Below are 20,149 nucleotides of genomic sequence, written 5' to 3' on the forward strand. Positions count from 1 at the left end.
CGCAATGCGCACGCGCGACATACTGTTACAACGGCCGATGTAGTTTCACACAAGGTCTAGCGAAGCTTTTCAGTCGCACTGCTGACTGCAGAATGATTGACATGAAGTGGGCGTTTCTGGGTGTCAACTGACCGTTTTCAGGGAGTGTTCGTTAAAACGCAGGCGTGGCTGGGCGAATGCAGGGTGTGTTTGTGACGTCAAAACAGGAACTGAACAGTCTGCAGTGATCGCAAGCACTGAGTAGGTATTGAGCTACTCAGAAACTGCACAAAAAAACTTTGTAGCCGCTCTGCGATCCTTTCGTTCGCACTTCTGCTAAGCTAAAATACACTCCCAGTGGGCGGCGGCATAGCGTTTGCACGGCTGCTAAAAACTGCTAGCGAGCGAACAACTCGGAATGACCCCCTATTAGCACACAACTCCCACCTAATGGTAAGACGCCTATCCCTTCTTGGTGGCAGCTGCTCTTTGGTCTCTCTGGTTTGGTAATTAAGCACTCAGGGGTCTAGCCATTCTGAAAAAAATTTATGGTGATATTTAAGATTTCAATTCCCCACTTTATTTCGATTTAAAAATGTGCCTTTCATCAATAACCTGTCACAAAAGTTTCACTCCCGAAAAACTTACTTTTGCGGAGCCAGCATTTCAGAAGTGTGATACTTCTCGCACAGGACATGCAGGAGAGACAGCAGTCTGGAAGCTGGGGCAGTGTTCTGTGTATAGTAGACAAAAGAGACTGCCGCATAGGTCCACACGGTACACCACCCAATAATTTATATTATTTTATTATACTTATTCTATCGTAGCGAGTGTACTTGGAGGTGTGCTACCGACTACCCATGAGACATTAGACACGAGAAAAAAGAAGGGGTAGTATTTGGGTGCACTAGCCAGTATCAATAAGACGTAACTTTTATTAGTTATATATTTAAAACATTCATGATTTCTCTGACGTCCTAGTGGATGCTGGGAACTCCGAAAGGACCATGGGGAATAGCGGGCTCCGAAGGAGGCTGGGCACTCTAGAAAGATTTATGACTACCTGGTGTGCACTGGCTCCTCCCACTATGACCCTCCTCCAAGCCTCAGTTAGATCTTGTGCCCGGCCGAGGTTGGATGCACACTAGGGGCTCTCCTGAGCCCTTAGAAAGAAAGTATAGATTTAGGTTTTTTATTTTCAGTGAGACCTGCTGGCAACAGGCTCACTGCAGCGAGGGACTAAGGGGAGAAGAAGCGAACTCGCCTGCTTGCAGCCGGATTGGGCTTCTTAGGCTACTGGACACCATTAGCTCCAGAGGGATCGATCGCAGGCCCAGTCCTTGGTGTTCGGTCCCGGAGCCGCGCCGCCGTCCCCCTTACAGAGCCAGAAGCAAGAAGAGGTCCGGAAAAGCGGCGGCAGAAGACATCAGTCTTCACCAAGGTAGCGCACAGCACTGCAGCTGTGCGCCATTGCTCCTCATACACACTTCACACTCCGGTCACTGAGGGTGCAGGGCGCTTGGGGGGGGGCGCCCTGAGCAGCAATAAAAACACCTTGGCTGGCAAAAATACCACAATATATAGCCCCAGAGGCTGTATATGTGGTAAATACCCCTGCCAGAATCCAGAAAAAAGCGGGAGAATAGGCCGCGGAAAAGGGGCGGAGCTATCTCCCTCAGACACACTGGCGCCATTTTCTCTTCACAGTGCAGCTGGAAGAAAGCTCCCCAGGCTCTCCCCTGTAGTTTTCAGGCTCAAAAGGTTAAAAAGAGAGGGGGGGCACTAAATTTAGGCGCAATATTGTATATGCAAGCAGCTATGGGGGAAAATTCACTCAGTTATAGTGTTAATCCCCACATTATATGGCGCTCTGGTGTGTGCTGGCATACTCTCTCTCTGTCTCCCCAAAGGGCTTTATGGGGTCCTGTCCTCAGTCAGAGCATTCCCTGTGTGTGTGCGGTGTGTCGGTACGGCTGTGTCGACATGTTTGAGGAGGAGGCTTATATAGTGACGGAGCAGATGCCGATAAATGTGATGTCGCCCCCTGTGGGGCCGACACCAGAGTGGATGGTTAGGTGAAAGGTATTAACCGACAGTGTCAACTCCTTACATAAAAGGGTGGATGACGTAACAGCTGTGGGACAGCCGGCTTCTCAGCCCGCGCCTGCCCAGGCGTCTCAAAGGCCATCAGGGGCTCAAAATGATCCCGGCAATAAAAAATGTGTTACACGTTTCTGACATTACCTCTAAAAATGGGTTTTTATGTTTGGGGAGAAAAAGCAGGCAGTGTTTTGTTCCCCCATCAGTTGAATGAATGAAGTGTGTGAAAAGCGTGGGTTCCCCCTGATAAGAAACTGGTAATTTCTAAAAAGTTACTGATGGCGTACCTTTTCCCGCCAGAGGATAAGTTACGCTGGGAGATCTCCCCTAGGGTGGATAAGGCGCTCACACGGTTGTCAAAATAGGTGGCACTGCCGTTTTAGGAACGGCCACTTTGAAGGTACCTGTTGATAAAAAGCAGGAGGCTATCCTGAAGTCTGTATTTACACACTCAGGTACTAGACTGAAACCTGCAGAGCGTGCTGCTGCAGCGTGGTCGGTGACCCTGTCAAACATACTAGTTTGCTAACATGACAACATATTAAAGACGTCGTCTTATGTATGAGGGATGCACAGAGGGATATTTTGCCGGCTGGCATCCAAAATGAATGTAATGTCCATTCTGTCAGGAGGGTATTAGAGACCTGTCACTGGACAGGTGATGCTGACTTTAAAAGGCGCATAGAGATTCTGCCTTATAAGGGTGAGGAATTATTTGGGGATGGTCTCTGGGACCTCGTATCCGCAGCAACAGCTGGGAAGAAATATTTTTACCTCAGTTTTCCTCACAGACTAAGAAAGCACTGTATTATCAGGTACAGTCCTTTCGGCTTCAGAAAAGCAAGCGGGTCAAAGGCGCTTCCTTTCTGTACAGAGACGAGGGAAGAGGGAAAACGCTGCACCAGGCAGCCTGTTTCCAGAATCATAATTCTTCTCTCGCTTCCTCTGAGTCCACAGCATGACGCGGGGGCTCCACAGGTGTAGCCAGGTACGGTGGGGGGCCGTCTCAAAAATTTCAGCGATCAGTGGGCTCGCTCACAGGTGGATCCCTGTTTCATTCAAGTAGTATTTCAGGGGTACAAGCTGGAATTCGAGATGTCTTCCCCCCGCCGTTTCCTCAAATATGCCTTGCCGACAATTCCCTCAGGCAGGGAGGCTGTGCTAGAGGCAATTAATAAGCTGTATTCCCATCAGGTAATACTTAAGGTGCCCCTACTTCAACAAGGACGGGGTTACTATTCCACACGGTTTGGGGTACCGAAACCGCATGGTTCGGTGTGACCCTTTTTTATATTTAAAATCCTTGAACACTGACAATGCTAAATTCCTTTGTCGTATAAACAACCCTTTATGAAGTCTAAGAACACTGTACGCTGTTTGCTTAAGAAGTACCGTAATGGTACGCTAGTTGCGTAACGATCGCTCAGCCGTAGGCGAGACGCTCAAGCGTCACGTTCGCTCACGGCCCAGTGATCACAGGACACGTTATTGGCTATGACTAGAGTAATGATTCGCTATGGCGTAGCTTACGCTCGAGACCACGAGGAGGTCACCAGCGGTGCAGACGCTCACAATGCTATACCTTTATGTCTAGACCTTATACTAATGAAATACACAGAATACCTTAATGTGAATACAGGGTGTAAGTGCAACCTTGTGTAACCTGACTAACTACAAAGCTGCTTGAGCGTCACCGACGCTCAAGTGAACACTTAACACTATAGAAAATACACAGATACTGGTTTAGGGTCCGAAGCCTATTAACTGTATTATATCTAATATACTTGTAAAAAGGGGATAACAGTACAAGTGATACACTACAATATAACAGAGACTTCCTAACCACAGAACTAAACAATAAATACAAAAAGACAATACTACACTGACCTAAATGCAATACAATACAATGCTATAATACTATGAGAGATATAAGAGAAAAGAGGAGAGAGAGAGAGAGAGAGAGACGGAGAGAGATGAGAGAAATTGGCTCACAGAAAGACAATGATTACGGAGAGAAAACTTACGCACAAAGGGTATGGTCGCATGCGCCTCGATATCCAGCTCCCGGCTATCAGCAGATAACCGTTGATGAGAGAGTGAAGTTGGATATGGTCGGCCTGCCTATTTATGCCCCACACACAATGCAATCTCATAGTCCCTACAATCCCATTGTCCATTGGATGAAGGAATTCGACCCTGTATCACAACAAAAGGTCATAGGGTGATTCATACAGGTGGGCTGTGACGATTTCCAACAGCTCAGGTGGGTGGGAAACTGGGTTTCCCGCCGCATACCTGAGTATGAGTAAATAATAGAAATGGACATAAACTTCTTATGTCCATAACTATTCGCACGAGCGATTAATACGCTCCAAACCAACACCGGAATATTACTAATTAAATACTCTTCCGATGGGTACCAAACACTGCTGTATGATTCCTGTTAGACCCTTCGTACAATACAAAGAGGGATTCCTTTAAACAGGGACCTTCTATATTAACCAAACTTTCAGAAACTATCAAAGGGATCATGATCTATAAACTACATTAATTGTGAAAATATGTAACGAATGAGTCGCACGCTACGACTACATAAACTCTACCGTAAATACGCATACCGCGCCTGCGAGTGCACGCTATTGCGGGTATGCGCCTTCACGGGAGAGCGTACGCATGCGCAGCGCGGACCAGTGTGCGGTGCAAATATGGCAACGTGCATAGAGACATTTTTCTGACTTTGACAGTCCACCCTTTGGCAGTCAATAATAACTGCCACCTTCTAAAATATTTAAGGAGAAAAATGTAAGTCAGGGGTTAATTGATTTCCATGGTGGGGTAGGGAAGAAGAGAGGAGTAGGTGTGAAAAGGGTATGACCTAGTGAGAAAGTAGAAGCATGTGTGTATGAGTCCATGTTTGGAGGGTCATGTATCATCGTGCCGTACGTGTGGTAAATCAAGCTTCGAGGTATTGCGAAGTATACATTTGAATTCCTTCTTATCCCGTACTAAGGGTCTGTGGATGGGCTGTCAAACTCTACCGAGCTCATTTCGGCTATGGTTGTAACAAAATGGGGATGCACATTTTAGTTGATGATACATGAATGGGGGAGGTATGTGGTTGCTGATATCTGTGCCTGTATTCCCTATCGACTATGTGTGTCGTTACCTGAGGGTTGTAGAGATGAAGATAAAGAACACTTATGGAAAATGCAATGATATTCTATGTCAGGGAAATGTACGTCTGTCGTCGAAGTTGTGTTCGGTATCTGTTGAGAGTCGTCTTCTTTGCGCTGTATTGCTCCTTGGGCATGAGCAAATAGCTTTGTCTGAGCCATCAGATTTACAAAAAATGTTGGGCTAGCGTGAGTTTAAAAATACTAGGGAAACTGGGGATCCATGGCAAAGTTCATCAAGTGTCCATATCATAGGTTGTCAAAACTTCATCTTTGGTGCTTGTCTGTTGTCTGTATAGCGTCTCGTCAACTTCCTCGTCCAAAGGGGTCTTTGTATCTTGGAGAAAAGCAGAAAAACAGGTGAAAGAAACGGACCGTATAATCGCATTTTCATCACATCCTGGTTTCTATCATTGGGTCATAAATCAAATCCAGGTTAATTACAGTTTCCTCGCTCCTCAAGCTCATCACTTTTGTACTTTGTTTGCACCTCATTAAAGCCTGCCCGCATCTAAATATCAAACCAATCGATATAATGACACCCAAGATACATAGTAGAAACTTTCCAACATCCATTATGACTCCTTGAGCCCAGTCTCCTAAACCGGAGAACCAATTTCGCGGGTTCAACCATGACACCCAACCAGTCAGCTCATTACCTACAGCAGCAAGGGTGAGATTGTGTTTTCGACGAAATTCCCACTTTAATTGCAGAATATCGTCCATCTTTTGGTCTATGACCTCTACCGGATCCTCGGTGCTATTTGTGATATACGTGCAACACTTTATGCCGTACTGTGTTGCCAATGTAACACAATATCCGCCTGTTACTGCTGTAAGATAATTAAGAACCATCCTATGCTGAACTAGTTCTGTTTTGTAGGCTTGAAGTTCTCTTCCAGTGTATCTAAACGTGTCATCATACATTTCAGTGATATTATCTAACAAATTGGCGAGTGCGGAAATGTATCTATAATTCATCACTCCTCGAGCGGTACGAGTGAAATCTAACGCTACCAGAACCTGAATCCCGGTGGATTCATGGATAAGATCAGAGGCCGGATGCTCTAACCTTTCTGACAGCTGTCTTTTAACTCGGTGCTCGTAATGAGTGTGAGTATAAGGAGCTTGGGCACCACGGTGTATGTCCTTCATTTTGTCATGTGTAACAGTCATCACTTCAGGCAATACTTTTCCAATATAACACAATCCTTCAGAGTTTGGGGCAAGCCACTTGTACGCCTTTCTCCCGCATATGAAATATGCATCATCGGGGAGAACATAAGGGACGGAGAAGGACATGACCATGTTACAAACCTTCCAGGTGAAATCTCCTGACCCTAATTCTTCCATCTGCTTAATGCACGTATCAGTTTGTACGATATGTGCACAGTATCCTGGTGATACCTCTCCAACTCTAGTAATCCTATTTCCTAAGGTATATCGATACCGAAAAGATTTTCCTCTACTGGCTATATGGCGTACGAGCTCTGTATCTGTAGGCATTCTATCTGCTCTGTGTGAAAAGGTCATGGTAAGGTTGCTCCATGACACTTCCCAATTTCCCGGTTTTCTGGGATTGGAGATGTTGAAACATAAGAGGGACCTATCCACATGGTATTGGTGGAGCTTCAAACTAGGAGGGCTGGAGATGTTAAACCTCCGGTCCACCGGTCTCCCACCACTTAGCTCAAGTACCTCCCCTAACGTTAAAGGAAATGGTACTAGCCCTGATTTGCTGTGACCCTGAGGTACTTGAGAGCATACCCAACAATCTGTTTGGTTTAACACGTTACCCACTAAGGAGTGATAGTCACTCAATGGATGCCGGTCCATATGGATATTAAAACTGGACTGGCATTTCTTTATGCATCCATCTTCAACCAGATTATCACAGAGCCTACAGATACAATTTTCTTCAGCTAACAATCCATCACAATTTCTTCTATCGGATCGTTTTCTGATACTCGCCTTTGCTTGTTGGTTTGGTTGATCTTGGAAAACTACGCCTCCATCATCATAATCGGAACCCATTCCAGAACCTCTTTCGACCTCTATGGTACTCTCGCCGGAACAGACTGCTCTGGTCAACATCATGGTTAACATCAAAATCCGGATCACAGTCTCTTGGGGCAAGTCCATCTTTGAGGAGGAAATAGAGAAGAATGAGAAGGGGGAAAAAGAAATTTTAAGGGAGAGGGGCTGGGAAGTGGAGAAAAACAATAAAAGGGAGAAGGGAGTCGACAACTGCTTTCGGTCTTCAAGGCTCAGGTGCCGCCTCAGTCCTCCTGGAACAGACACTCCAGTGATACAACCTCTACCGTCTGTTCCTTATCACGGGACTTCTCTGGATCGGCAACCTTTTTGCAGTGGGATGAATGGACCCAAGTCTCTCTCTCAGCAACCTTCAATGCTGTGGTGCTAGTCAATAAGACCTGGTATGGTCCTTCCCATCTATCAATAAGACAACCTGAGCGTAGAAAATTTCGTATCATTACATAATCCCCAGGTTCAATGTCATGACAATTACTACCTGGTAAATCAGGAATCACCAACTTCAGATTATCATTTTGACTCCTCAACTGCTTACTCATGTTAATCAAGTACTTTACAGTTACTTCATTGTTACATTTCAAATCATCCTGAGGGTTAGTCATGACATGCGGTTGTCGACCAAACAAGATTTCAAAAGGAGACAGATTAAGGGGGGACCTGGGAGTGGTTCTGATGCTATACAAAACAATGGGTAAAGCTTCTGGCCACGTCAATCCTGTCTCTGTCATTACTTTACTCAATTTATTTTTAATAGTGCTGTTCACTCTTTCGACCTTCGCACTCGCCTGTGGACGGTACGGAGTGTGCAGCTTACTATCAATTCCCATCAACTTACACATTCCTTGAAAGACATCACCTGTAAAATGGGTACCCCTATCACTTTCAATGATTCTAGGGATACCATATCTACATACAAATTCCTGCACAATTTTCTTAGCTGTAAACATAGCGGTATTTGTAGCTGCTGGAAAAGCTTCGACCCAATTCGAGAAAACATCTATACAAACAAGTACATATTTCAAATTTCGACATGGGGGTAATTGAATGAAGTCAATTTGTATTACCTGGAAAGGGCCGCCGGCAGGTGGGATATGGGATGGTTCTGTAGGTATTGCTTTTCCAATATTCTTTCTCAGACAGGTAAGGCATGACATTGCTCTTTTACTCGCATGAGAGGAGAATCCTGGGGCGCACCAGTATGCTCTTACCAATTTGCACATCCCCTCCTTGCCTAGATGAGTCAGCCCGTGAGCTGCTTCAGCCAGACATGGAAGGTATGCCCTGGGGGCCACTGGTTTACCATGTCCATCCGTCCAGAGCCCTGAGGACTCCTGGCCATATCCCTTTGCCCTCCAGACTGCTCTTTCCTGTGTGGAACACAAATTCTGCATCTCACACAACTTCTGTGTGTTGATGGTATTAAATACCATCAGTTGTGTGGTGTCTGTCCGTATGGGGGTAGCAGCTGCAAGCTTTGCGGCCTCGTCTGCTCGGCTGTTACCAAGGGATACTGGGTCTTGGCTATATGTATGTGCTTTACATTTGATAACAGCCACTCTGTCGGGTTCCTGTATCGCTGTTAGAAGCCTTTTTATATAAGCTGCATGCGCTATCGGTGTACCAGCCGCCGTCATGAAATTTCTGAGCCGCCATAAGGCTCCGAAATCATGTACTACCCCGAAGGCGTATCTAGAATCGGTGTAGATATTGGCTGACTTACCCTTAGCCAATTCACATGCTCTGGTTAGGGCGACCAGTTCAGCAACCTGGGCTGAGTGAGGTGGGCCTAGCGGTTCCGCTTCTATGGTGCCTTGGTCATCTACGACTGCGTATCCAGTACACAAGTCTCCCGAGTCTGACTGTCTATGACAACTACCGTCCGTGTAGAACGTGAGTTCTGCATCTTCCAGTGGGTTGTCACTGATGTCAGGCCTTGCGGTAAAATTTTGGGTCAAATATTCCATACAATCATGTGTATCTTCCTTTGCATTAAATCCTCCTTCCCCATCACTCTCACCTTCCACCCTTTGTGCCTGACCAGGCACACCTGGGAGAAATGTTGCAGGATTTAATGCACTGCATCTCCTTATGGTGATGTTTACTGGGGCCATTAATGCCAATTCCCATCTTGTAAACCTTGCTGATGAGACGTGTCTGGTTTGGGCAGAATTCAATAAGGCAGATACCGCATGCGGTGTATGGATTGTGAGGTTGTGGCCTAGCACGACATCTTCGCTTTTCGTCACTAGCAATGCTATCGCCGCAACGCTACGCAAGCATGTGGGGAGGGATCGCGCTACCGTGTCTAGCTGGGCGCTGTAGTATGCAATTGGCCTGCTGGCGTCACCGTGTTTTTGTGTTAGTACACCTGCTGCGCACCCAGCACTTTCTGTTCCGTATAGTTCAAAGGGTTTCCCATAGTCTGGCATACCTAGTGCTGGTGCCTGCGTTAGACACTGTTTGAGTCTCTCAAATGCTGTTTCGGATTCGTCTGTATGCGAAATCCGATCAGGTTTGTTTGAGGAGACCATTTCCTGCAAAGGTAGCGCCAATATGGAAAACCCTGGGATCCAATTACGGCAATACCCACACATTCCTAAAAACGTCCTGATCTGTTGCTGGGTTTGTGGCAGTGTCATGTCTCTAATGGCTTGGATTCTATCAGCGGTCAGGTGTCTCAGTCCTTGTGTTAGACAGTGTCCCAAATATTTTACCTTAGTTTGGCATAATTGCAACTTGTCTTTGGAAACCTTGTGACCTGTGTCTGAAAGATGAAACAGGAGCTGTTTCGTATCCTTCAGGGATGCCTCCAATGAATCAGAACACAGTAGTAGATCATCCACGTACTGTATCAACACTGATCCACTCTCCGGTTGGAAAGATTGTAAACAATCATGCAAAGCCTGAGAAAATATACTTGGACTATCTATGAAACCTTGGGGTAACCGAGTCCACGTGTATTGGACTCCTCTGTATGTGAATGCAAACAAATATTGGCTGTCAGGGTGCAGAGGTACCGAAAAGAATGCGGAGCAGAGGTCAATAACAGTGAAAAATTTGGCAGTGGGAGGAATTTGCATTAGGATGACAGCTGGATTAGGCACTACGGGGAACTGACTCTCAACTATTTTGTTAATCCCCCTTAGATCCTGCACTAGCCTGTAACCCCTCCCCCCACTCTTTTTAACAGGGAAGATGGGACTATTTGCTGTGCTGGACGTTCTTACTAGAATGCCCTGTTGTAGCAAGCGCTCTATTACTGGGAAAACTCCTAACTCCACCTCTGGCTTCAGAGGATACTGTGGGATTTTTGGAGCTATCCTACCATCTTTTACTTGTACAACTACTGGAGCTACGTTTGCCATTAATCCAGTGTCCTGTCCATCTTTTGTCCAAAGTGACTCTGGTATCTGAGATGTCATCTCTTCTACTTGGGATGGGTTCCTATTTGTCATAATGGAATGTGACATTAATTTTGATGGGGAGTCTAACATGTCTCGTACTTCCTGAGCGTGATTCTCAGGGATGTCCAAGAATACACCTTCAGGAGTACAATAAATGACGCAACCCATTTTACATAGTAAGTCTCTTCCCAGGAGATTAGTTGGTGCCGATGCAGCCAGCAAAAAGGAATGCTTGGTATGCAAAGGCCCTATTGTAATCTCGGCTGGTTTGCTAACAGGGTAGTGCTGGACTACTCCTGTTACTCCCATGGCTGGAATTGTCCTACCAGTGGTTCTCATGCCCACTGTCGAATTTATCACTGACTTGGCCGCCCCTGTGTCTACAAGAAAGTTTAAAGTTTTACCAGCTACATTGATTGCAATCTCTGGTTCGCTTCCAAGACTAGCAATCAACTTAACTGGGTGCAGATTACAGGTATGGCCACACCCCTATTGGGTATGCTGACCTCCCTGAATCCTGCTGGCAGCGACTACTTGTGCGGGGGTTAGCTGGGAACTACCAGAGGCATGCCAATCTCTGTTCGGGGGATATCTTTTTGTTTCCCCTGTATGTGGCTCAAAACTCCGCCTCTGTGGACCCTGCTCCCAATGTCGTGTGTCGTGTCGTTGTCTAGGGGGTTGAAAAGATCTTTGTACACTCTTTGTTCTACATTCTCGTGCATAGTGTCCCGGTCTGTTACAAGAAAAACATGTTATTACACTTGCCTTACCCACAGGATTCGGTGGTACATACGCAGGCTGCCTTGTGGTCAGCGCCTGTATACTTACGGTCATCAACTTATCACTTTGCGACTCCCTGTGCCTAGTGATGTTTCTGTCGTGATCAATAGCAGCCTCTCTCAATGTGGACACTGACAGACCTCGCCAACATGGTTGTGTGGTCTGTACCCTAGCTTTTAATGTTTCTTTCAAACCATCCATCAGTACAGATACTGCTACTTCTCGATGGTTTGGGTTGGTCTTAATGTCTTCTATACCAGTGTACTTTGCCATTTCTAATAGTGCCCGGTGAAAATATTCTGTTGCCGTTTCGGACTCCTTTTGCTTAATGGAAAATATTTTATTCCATTTAACAACGGCTGGGAAATACTCCTTTAGCTGTAAATTTATCCTTTTTACATTATCCTTGTTGTACACGTCTGTAAGCGGTACATCTTTATCCAATGCACAGTCAGCTAAAAATTGAGTTGCGTCGACATTGGAAGGTAAACAAGCTCTTAGCAGTATCTGCCAATCCTTGTTGTTGGGTTCTACAGTGTTACCTAGATCCCTGATGTATTTTTGGCTAGCAACTAAGTCCTTTCTGGGGTCAGGAAATTCGGACACTATTGTTCTTAATTCCATTCTGGAAAATGGAGTGTACATGGCAATGTTCCTTATGGGAGTGGCTCCAGACACATCTGTTTTTCCATTGGGAACTGCTATTACCCTTACAGGAGCAATTCTAACAGCCTCTTCCTGTGTAGATTCTACAGCTTGTTGTGGTACAATTGTTTCAGTGTAGTGCATGGTGCCGTACTTACCCGTTGACACGACCTCACCTATCCCTCCGCTAGGGGCTTTCACTAATCTCGTGGGTGTCGCTGTGCCTACTGTGGTCTCTGCTATGGTGGCTGCAAGAGAGAGAGCTGAAATTGTTGCTGAATCGTCTTCTTGATCACACTCCTGAGGAAGGTTCAAAACAGGGTACATCTTGCACGGGTTAATACTTGCATGAGTTATTTGGTTAACATCATTAACATTTACAGGGTTACTAAGAGTTTGTGTTTTACAACCCAGTGCGTTTCTCTCCGCAATCAACTTCTCTCCTGCAATGTATGGTGGAGGAGGAGCTGTGGCTATCAGCTTCCTGACTGCCCCAGATCCTGCCGCCAGAGCCAAACCTCTCTGTATCTCACCTTCCTGGTGCCATAACTGTAAATAATCATGATGTTGAATTCGTCTCTTTGTTGATTTTACGAGACATATCCTCCTCCTTAAATTTTGTAACACTTCTGGACTAAAGCTACCTATTCTTGGGAATTTGTCCCTGTCTTGTACAGTCATTCTTTCCCATTCATCACATAAAGATTCGGTGTGACTTCCATATTTTTCACACATTACATATCGTGCCGACCCAACTGGTCGGTTCACAGAATCAACCTGAACCAAGGTTGATCGCCCCCTACCTGAGCAACTGGCCCCCATAGTCTGCAGGTGTTGCTTAGTCCTCCTTGGATTTCTGTATCAAGGTTTTCAGCAAGCCTTTACAGACAACCAAATTACTCCACAGTAGGCCGGCGGTGGCGGTTTACCGAGTACCCCACTCACTCGCCCACCTCGACCAATACGACCTGATCACACCGACGTGGTGCTGGCGTACTTGATACAGGGCCCTACCAAAAACCTTCTGTTTACTGGAACATATGAGGGTTACCCGCAGGACACTTACTCTTTCCAGTAAAGGTGGGGTTGCTAGATAGTTCCTGAGTGACCAGCGAACTTCCCTTTAAAAATAAAAAATTACACAAATCACGTCAGAATGTACAAATAGCGTTTGTGACCACTTTACTCTAATGGTATTAGGTCAGATTACTAACTACTGCACACAATTACGTGCGGTCCAATCGTTCAGTACATAAGCACTACCTGTTATGTACTGAGAGATTTAATGGAATCGATGTTTCCGGCCGCGATTCCTTCAGCATGAGCTTATGGCCTATATGGGTTCTGCACCAACACCCCAGGCGTTGTGCCTCTTGTACCTTTATAGCGGACCTTTTAGTACCTTATGACCTCCTGGTCTTGACCTTATGACCTCCTGGTCTTGTTACCTTATGGTCCGCTATACTCTAATGCTCAAATATTATTTAACCAGGGATGCCTCCCTAGCCACCGTATATGTCACTTACACGTATGTCCCTTGACGAGTACCCGACTTTCCTTTTGGTTCCACCTTAAAGTTGTATAAACTTATGTATAAAAACACACTCACTCAACACATGTACACTTTTGTTCCTATATCTATTTCTGCGCAGAAATTGTCTTCAGTCCAACAGTGTTACCAATTAGGAGCAGGATCTGTTAAACTAAATTTCAGATTTTTCCAAAAATAGATTTGCGTTATTTACCGCTTCGCGTTATCTACCGCTGTGCGTTACTTATCGCCTTTGCGCTAATTATCGCTTTGCGCTAATTCAACTTTTCGTGACTTGAGCTACGTGGGCGTAACCGGACGCTACGTTGCGTAATGAACGCTGCGTGCGTCTGCCTTTTGGATTGCGTACGCTAGTCTTTGTTAGCGACACGTGTACGCAATGCAAAGATCCACCGTAACACAATATATACTTTTATCAATGTAAATGATCCCTGATCATCTACCGCAATCCACACTGACTGCCTTATCTCCCAGGCAGATCGTGTGTTGTTCTATACTTTAACTATTACCTCTACTATGAAATAACAGCAAATCTCTTTTTAGCACTTTCTATCAACTATAAAAATTGGCAAACAGGAATAGTGATATACGAAATTGAAAAAGAAATGCAGATAAATGTATGCGTGCGTGTATACGCAAGACAGAAGAGAAATAAAACAGTTTTAAAAGACACAAGCGTTTTGTTCTTACTTCCGGTTCCCGGATTCCTTCAGCACTCTTTATCTAAGCGAAGCAGACGCTTATCCCGTCAGCACTGCGAGACAACCTCCCACCCTTTGCTGGAGGGATAATGTCTGCTGATCTACCTAGTGCAGATATGAGAAGGATCGGACGAGTCCCCAATTGACAATGCTAAATTCCTTTGTCGTATAAACAACCCTTTATGAAGTCTAAGAACACTGTACGCTGTTTGCTTAAGAAGTACCGTAATGGTACGCTAGTTGCGTAACGATCGCTCAGCCGTAGGCGAGACGCTCAAGCGTCACGTTCGCTCACGGCCCAGTGATCACAGGACACGTTATTGGCTATGACTAGAGTAATGATTCGCTATGGCGTAGCTTACGCTCGAGACCACGAGGAGGTCACCAGCGGTGCAGACGCTCACAATGCTATACCTTTATGTCTAGACCTTATACTAATGAAATACACAGAATACCTTAATGTGAATACAGGGTGTAAGTGCAACCTTGTGTAACCTGACTAACTACAAAGCTGCTTGAGCGTCACCGACGCTCAAGTGAACACTTAACACTATAGAAAATACACAGATACTGGTTTAGGGTCCGAAGCCTATTAACCGATTATATCTAATATACTTGTAAAAAGGGGATAACAGTACAAGTGATACACTACAATATAACAGAGACTTCCTAACCACAGAACTAAACAATAAATACAAAAAGACAATACTACACTGACCTAAATGCAATACAATGCAATGCTATAATACTATGAGAGATATAAGAGAAAAGAGGAGAGAGAGAGAGAGAGAGAGACGGAGAGAGATGAGAGAAATTGGCTCACAGAAAGACAATGATTACGGAGAGAAAACTTACGCACAAAGGGTATGGTCGCATGCGCCTCGATATCCAGCTCCCGGCTATCAGCAGATAACCGTTGATGAGAGAGTGAAGTTGGATATGGTCGGCCTGCCTATTTATGCCCCACACACAATGCAATCTCATAGTCCCTACAATCCCATTGTCCATTGGATGAAGGAATTCGACCCTGTATCACAACAAAAGGTCATAGGGTGATTCATACAGGTGGGCTGTGACGATTTCCAACAGCTCAGGTGGGTGGGAAACTGGGTTTCCCGCCGCATACCTGAGTATGAGTAAATAATAGAAATGGACATAAACTTCTTATGTCCATAACTATTCGCACGAGCGATTAATACGCTCCAAACCAACACCGGAATATTACTAATTAAATACTCTTCCGATGGGTACCAAACACTGCTGTATGATTCCTGTTAGACCCTTCGTACAATACAAAGAGGGATTCCTTTAAACAGGGACCTTCTATATTAACCAAACTTTCAGAAACTATCAAAGGGATCATGATCTATAAACTACATTAATTGTGAAAATATGTAACGAATGAGTCGCACGCTACGACTACATAAACTCTACCGTAAATACGCATACCGCGCCTGCGAGTGCACGCTATTGCGGGTATGCGCCTTCACGGGAGAGCGTACGCATGCGCAGCGCGGACCAGTGTGCGGTGCAAATATGGCAACGTGCATAGAGACATTTTTCTGACTTTGACAACACATACATAAAAAAATTCAAGTTCAAGATGGAATCGCTCAGGGCGGTTATTGCAAGCCTGGACGAGGGGGATTACATGGTATCCCGGGACATCAAGGATGCTTACCTGCATGTCCCCATTTACTATCCTCGCCAGGAGTACCTCAGTTTTGTGGTACAGGATTACCATTACCAAGTCCAGACTCTGCCGTTTGGACTGTACATGGCACCGAGGGTGTTACCAAGGTAATGGCCGGAATGATGATACTCCTTCGAAAAAGGGGAGTTTTTAATTATCCCGTACTTGGACAATCTCCTTATAAGGGCGAGGTCCAAGGAGCAGTTGCTAGTTGGGGTAGCACTATTTTGGAAAGTGCTACAACAGCACGGTTGGGATCTAAACAGTCCAAAGTAACAGCTGGTTCCTACGACACGTCTACTGTTCCTGGGGATGGTTCTGGACACAGACCAGAAATAAGTGTTTCTCCCGGAGGAGAAAGCCAAGGAGCTGTCATCTCTAGTCAGAGACCTCCTGAAGCCAAAACAGTTATCGGTGCATCATTGCACGCGAGTCCTGGGAAAAATGATAGCTTCCTACGAAGCAATCCCATTCGGCAGGTTCCATGCAAGAACTTTTCAGGGGGACCTGTTAGACAAGTGGTCCGGGTCGCATCTTCAGATGCATCGGCTGATAACCCTGTCTCCAAGGACCAGGGTATCTCTACTGTAGTGACTGCAGAGTGCCCATCTTCAAGAGGGCCGCAGGTTCGACATACAGGACTAGGTCCTAGTGACCATGGATGCCAGCCTTTGAGGCTGGGGGGCAGTCACACAGGGAAGAAACTTCCAGGGACTTTGGTCAAGTCAGGTGACTTCCCTACATAAATATTCTGGAACTGAGGGCCATTTACAATGCCCTGAGTCAGGCAAGGCCTCTGCTTCAAATCCAGCCGGTCCTGATCCAATCAGACAACATCACGGCAGTCGCCCAGGTAAACCAACAGGGCGGCACAAGAAGCAGGATGGCGATGGCAGAAGCCACAAGGATTCTCCGATGGGCGGAAATTCATGTGTTAGCACTGTCAGCAGTGTTCATTCCCGGAGTGGACAACTGGGAAGCAGATCTTCTCAGCAGACACGACTTCCACCCGAGAGAGTGGGGACTTCATCCAGAAGTCTTCCAAAGGATTGTACACCATTGGGAAAGGCCACAGGTGGACATGAAGGCGTCCCGCCTCAACAAAAAGCTATAAAAGATATTGCGCCAGGTCAAGGGACCTGCAGGCGATAGCTGTGGACGCTCTGGTAACACCGTGGGTGTATTAGTCGGTTTATGTGTTCCCCCCTCTGCCTCTCATACCAAAGGTACTGAGAATAATAAGAAGGCGAGGAGTAAGAACGATACTCGTGGTTCCGGATTGGCCAAGAAGAGCCTGGTACCCAGAACTTCAAGAAATTATATCAGAGGACCCATGGCCTCTGCCGCTCAGACAGGACCTGCTGCAGCAGGGGCCCTGTCTGTTCCAAGACTTACCGCGGCTACGTTTTGATGGCATGGCGGTTGAACGCCGGATCCTAAAGGAAAAGGGCATTCCGGAGGAAGTCATTCCTACGCTGATTCAAGCCAGGAAAGATGTAACTGCAAAACATTATCACCGCATATGGCGGAAATATGTTGCTTGGTGTGAGGCCAAAAAAGGCCCCAACAGAGGAATTTCAACTAGGTCGATTTCTGCATTTCCTACAAGCAGGAGTGTCTATGGGCCTAAAATTAGGCTCCATTAAGATACAGATCTCGGCTCTGTCGATTTTCTTCCAGAAAGAATTAGCTTCAGTACCTGAAGTTCAGACATTGTAAAAGGAGTGCTGCATATTCAGCCCCCGGTTGTGCCTCCAGTGGCACCTTGGGATCTCAACGTGGTGTTGAGTTTCTTAAAATCACATTGGTTTAAACCACTAAAAACCGTGGATCTAAAATATCTCACGTTGAAAGTGGTCATGTTATTGGCCTTGGTTTCGGCCAGGCGTGTATCAGAATTGGCGGCTTTGTCATATAAAAGTCCTTATCTGATTTTCCATATGGATAGGGCAGAATTGAGGACTCGTCCCCAGTTTCTCCCTAAGGTGGTATCAGCTTTTCACTTGAACCAACCTATTGTGGTGCCTGCGGCTACTAGGGACTTGGAGGATTCCAAGTTACTGGACGTAGTCAGGGCCTTGAAAAATTATGTTTCCAGGACGGCTAGAGTCAGGAAAATTGACTCGCTATTTATCCTGTATGCACCCAACAGGCTGGGTGCTCCTGCTTCTAAGCAGACTATCGCTCGCTGGATCTGTGACACGATTCAGCAGGCGCATTCTGCGGCTGGACTGCCGCATCCTAAATCAGTGAAAGCCCATTCCACAGGGAAGGTGGGCTCATCTTGGGCGGCTGCCCGAGGGGTCTCGGCTTTACAACTTTGCCGAGCTGTTACTTGGTCAGGGGCAAACACGTTTGCAAAATTCTACAAATTTGATACCCTGGCTGAGGAGGACCTTGAGTTCTCTCATTCGGTGCTGCAGAGTCATCCGCACTCTCCCGCCCGTTTGGGAGCTTTGGTATAATCCCCATGGTCCTTTCGGAGTTCCCAGCATCCACTAGGACGTCAGAGAAAATAAGATTTTACTCACCGGTAAATCTATTTCTCGTAGTCCGTAGTGGATGCTGGGCGCCCATCCCAAGTGCGGATTGTCTGCAATACTTGTAAATAGTTATTGCTAACTAAAGGGTTATTGTTGAGCCATCTGTTGAGAGGCTCAGTTGTTTTCATACTGTCAAACTGGATATAATATCACGAGTTATATGGTGTGATTGGTGTGGCTGGTATGAGTCTTACCCGGGATTCAAAATCCTTCCTTATTATGTCAGCTCGTCCGGGCACAGTGTCCTAACTGAGGCTTGGAGGAGGGTCATAGTGGGAGGAGCCAGTGCACACCAGGTAGTCATAAATCTTTCTAGAGTGCCCAGCCTCCTTCGGAGCCCGCTATTCCCCATGGTCCTTTCGGAGTTCCCAGCATCCACTACGGACTACGAGAAATAGATTTACCGGTGAGTAAAATCTTATTTTCCCCCTTGGGAATTGAAAAATAGGTTAGTGAAATGTTAGTTACAATGAAAGAAGAGAAGAAATGTTGAGAATATTAAAAACTTATGCCAGGGACCCTTCTGAACAGTCTAGGGCTCCTTAGTAAGTTCTGTATTGCAAATGTAATTGCACTCTGTGAGTGTTGGGCAGTGTACAGTATTGAGATAGCTGAACAGAGTATCTCGTATTGTGGTTGTTCCTATACACACTTCACTGGGTGACTGCAATAAAGATTATAATTCCTCCAGCTGTGTGGTCTCTGTAATGTCTGCATTATAATGCCAAGGCTATGTGCCACTTACTGAGATTTGCAGATATAATTATAATTTTCTCTGACGTCCTAGTGGATGCAGGGAACTCCGTAAGGACCATGGGGAATAGACGGGCTCCGCAGGAGACTGGGCACTCTAAAGAAAAGATTAGGTACTATCTGGTGTGCACTGGCTCCTCCCTCTATGCCCCTCCTCCAGACCTCAGTTAGAATCTGTGCCCGGCCAGAGCTGGGTGCTCCTAGTGGGCTCTCCTGAGCTTACTAGTAAAGAAAGTATTTATTAGGTTTTTTATTTTCAGTGAGCTTCTGCTGGCAACAGACTCACTGCTACGTGGGACTAAGGGGAGAGAAGCAAACGTACCTGCTTGCAGCTAGCTTGTGCTTCTTAGGCTACTGGACACCATTAGCTCCAGAGGGTTCGAACACAGGCACCTGTCCTCGATCGTCCGTTCCCGGAGCCGCGCCGCCGTCCCCCTCGCAGAGCCAGAAGAACAGAAGCTAGAAGACGACGAAATCGGCGGCTGAAGACTCCTGTCTTCATTAAGGTAGCGCACAGCACCGCAGCTGTGCGCCATTGCTCCCAGCACACTTACACACTCCGGTCACTGTAGGGTGCAGGGCGCTGGGGGGGTGGCGCCCGGGGCTGCAATTGAAGTACCTTTTGGCATAAAAATACATATATACAGTCTGGCACTGTATATATGTAAAAAAAAACGCCATTTTTTCACACAGAAAGCGGGACAGAAGCCCGCCACTGAGGGGGCGGGGCCTTCTTCCTCAGCACACCAGCGCCATTTTCTCTTCACAGCT

At 46.2% G+C, this 20,149-nt stretch overlaps 1 protein-coding gene across 1 annotated transcript in view; it reads left to right on the forward strand.

The window, feature by feature from the left end:
- Positions 1-20,149, forward strand: part of CCDC172 (coiled-coil domain containing 172) — a 246,152-nt gene that overhangs the window by 197,574 nt on the left and 28,429 nt on the right. The gene's annotated exons all lie outside the window — the stretch shown is intronic.

This window comes from Pseudophryne corroboree, chromosome 3 (assembly GCF_028390025.1).
Source record: "Pseudophryne corroboree isolate aPseCor3 chromosome 3, aPseCor3.hap2, whole genome shotgun sequence".
NCBI classification, from domain to species: domain Eukaryota; kingdom Metazoa; phylum Chordata; class Amphibia; order Anura; family Myobatrachidae; genus Pseudophryne; species Pseudophryne corroboree.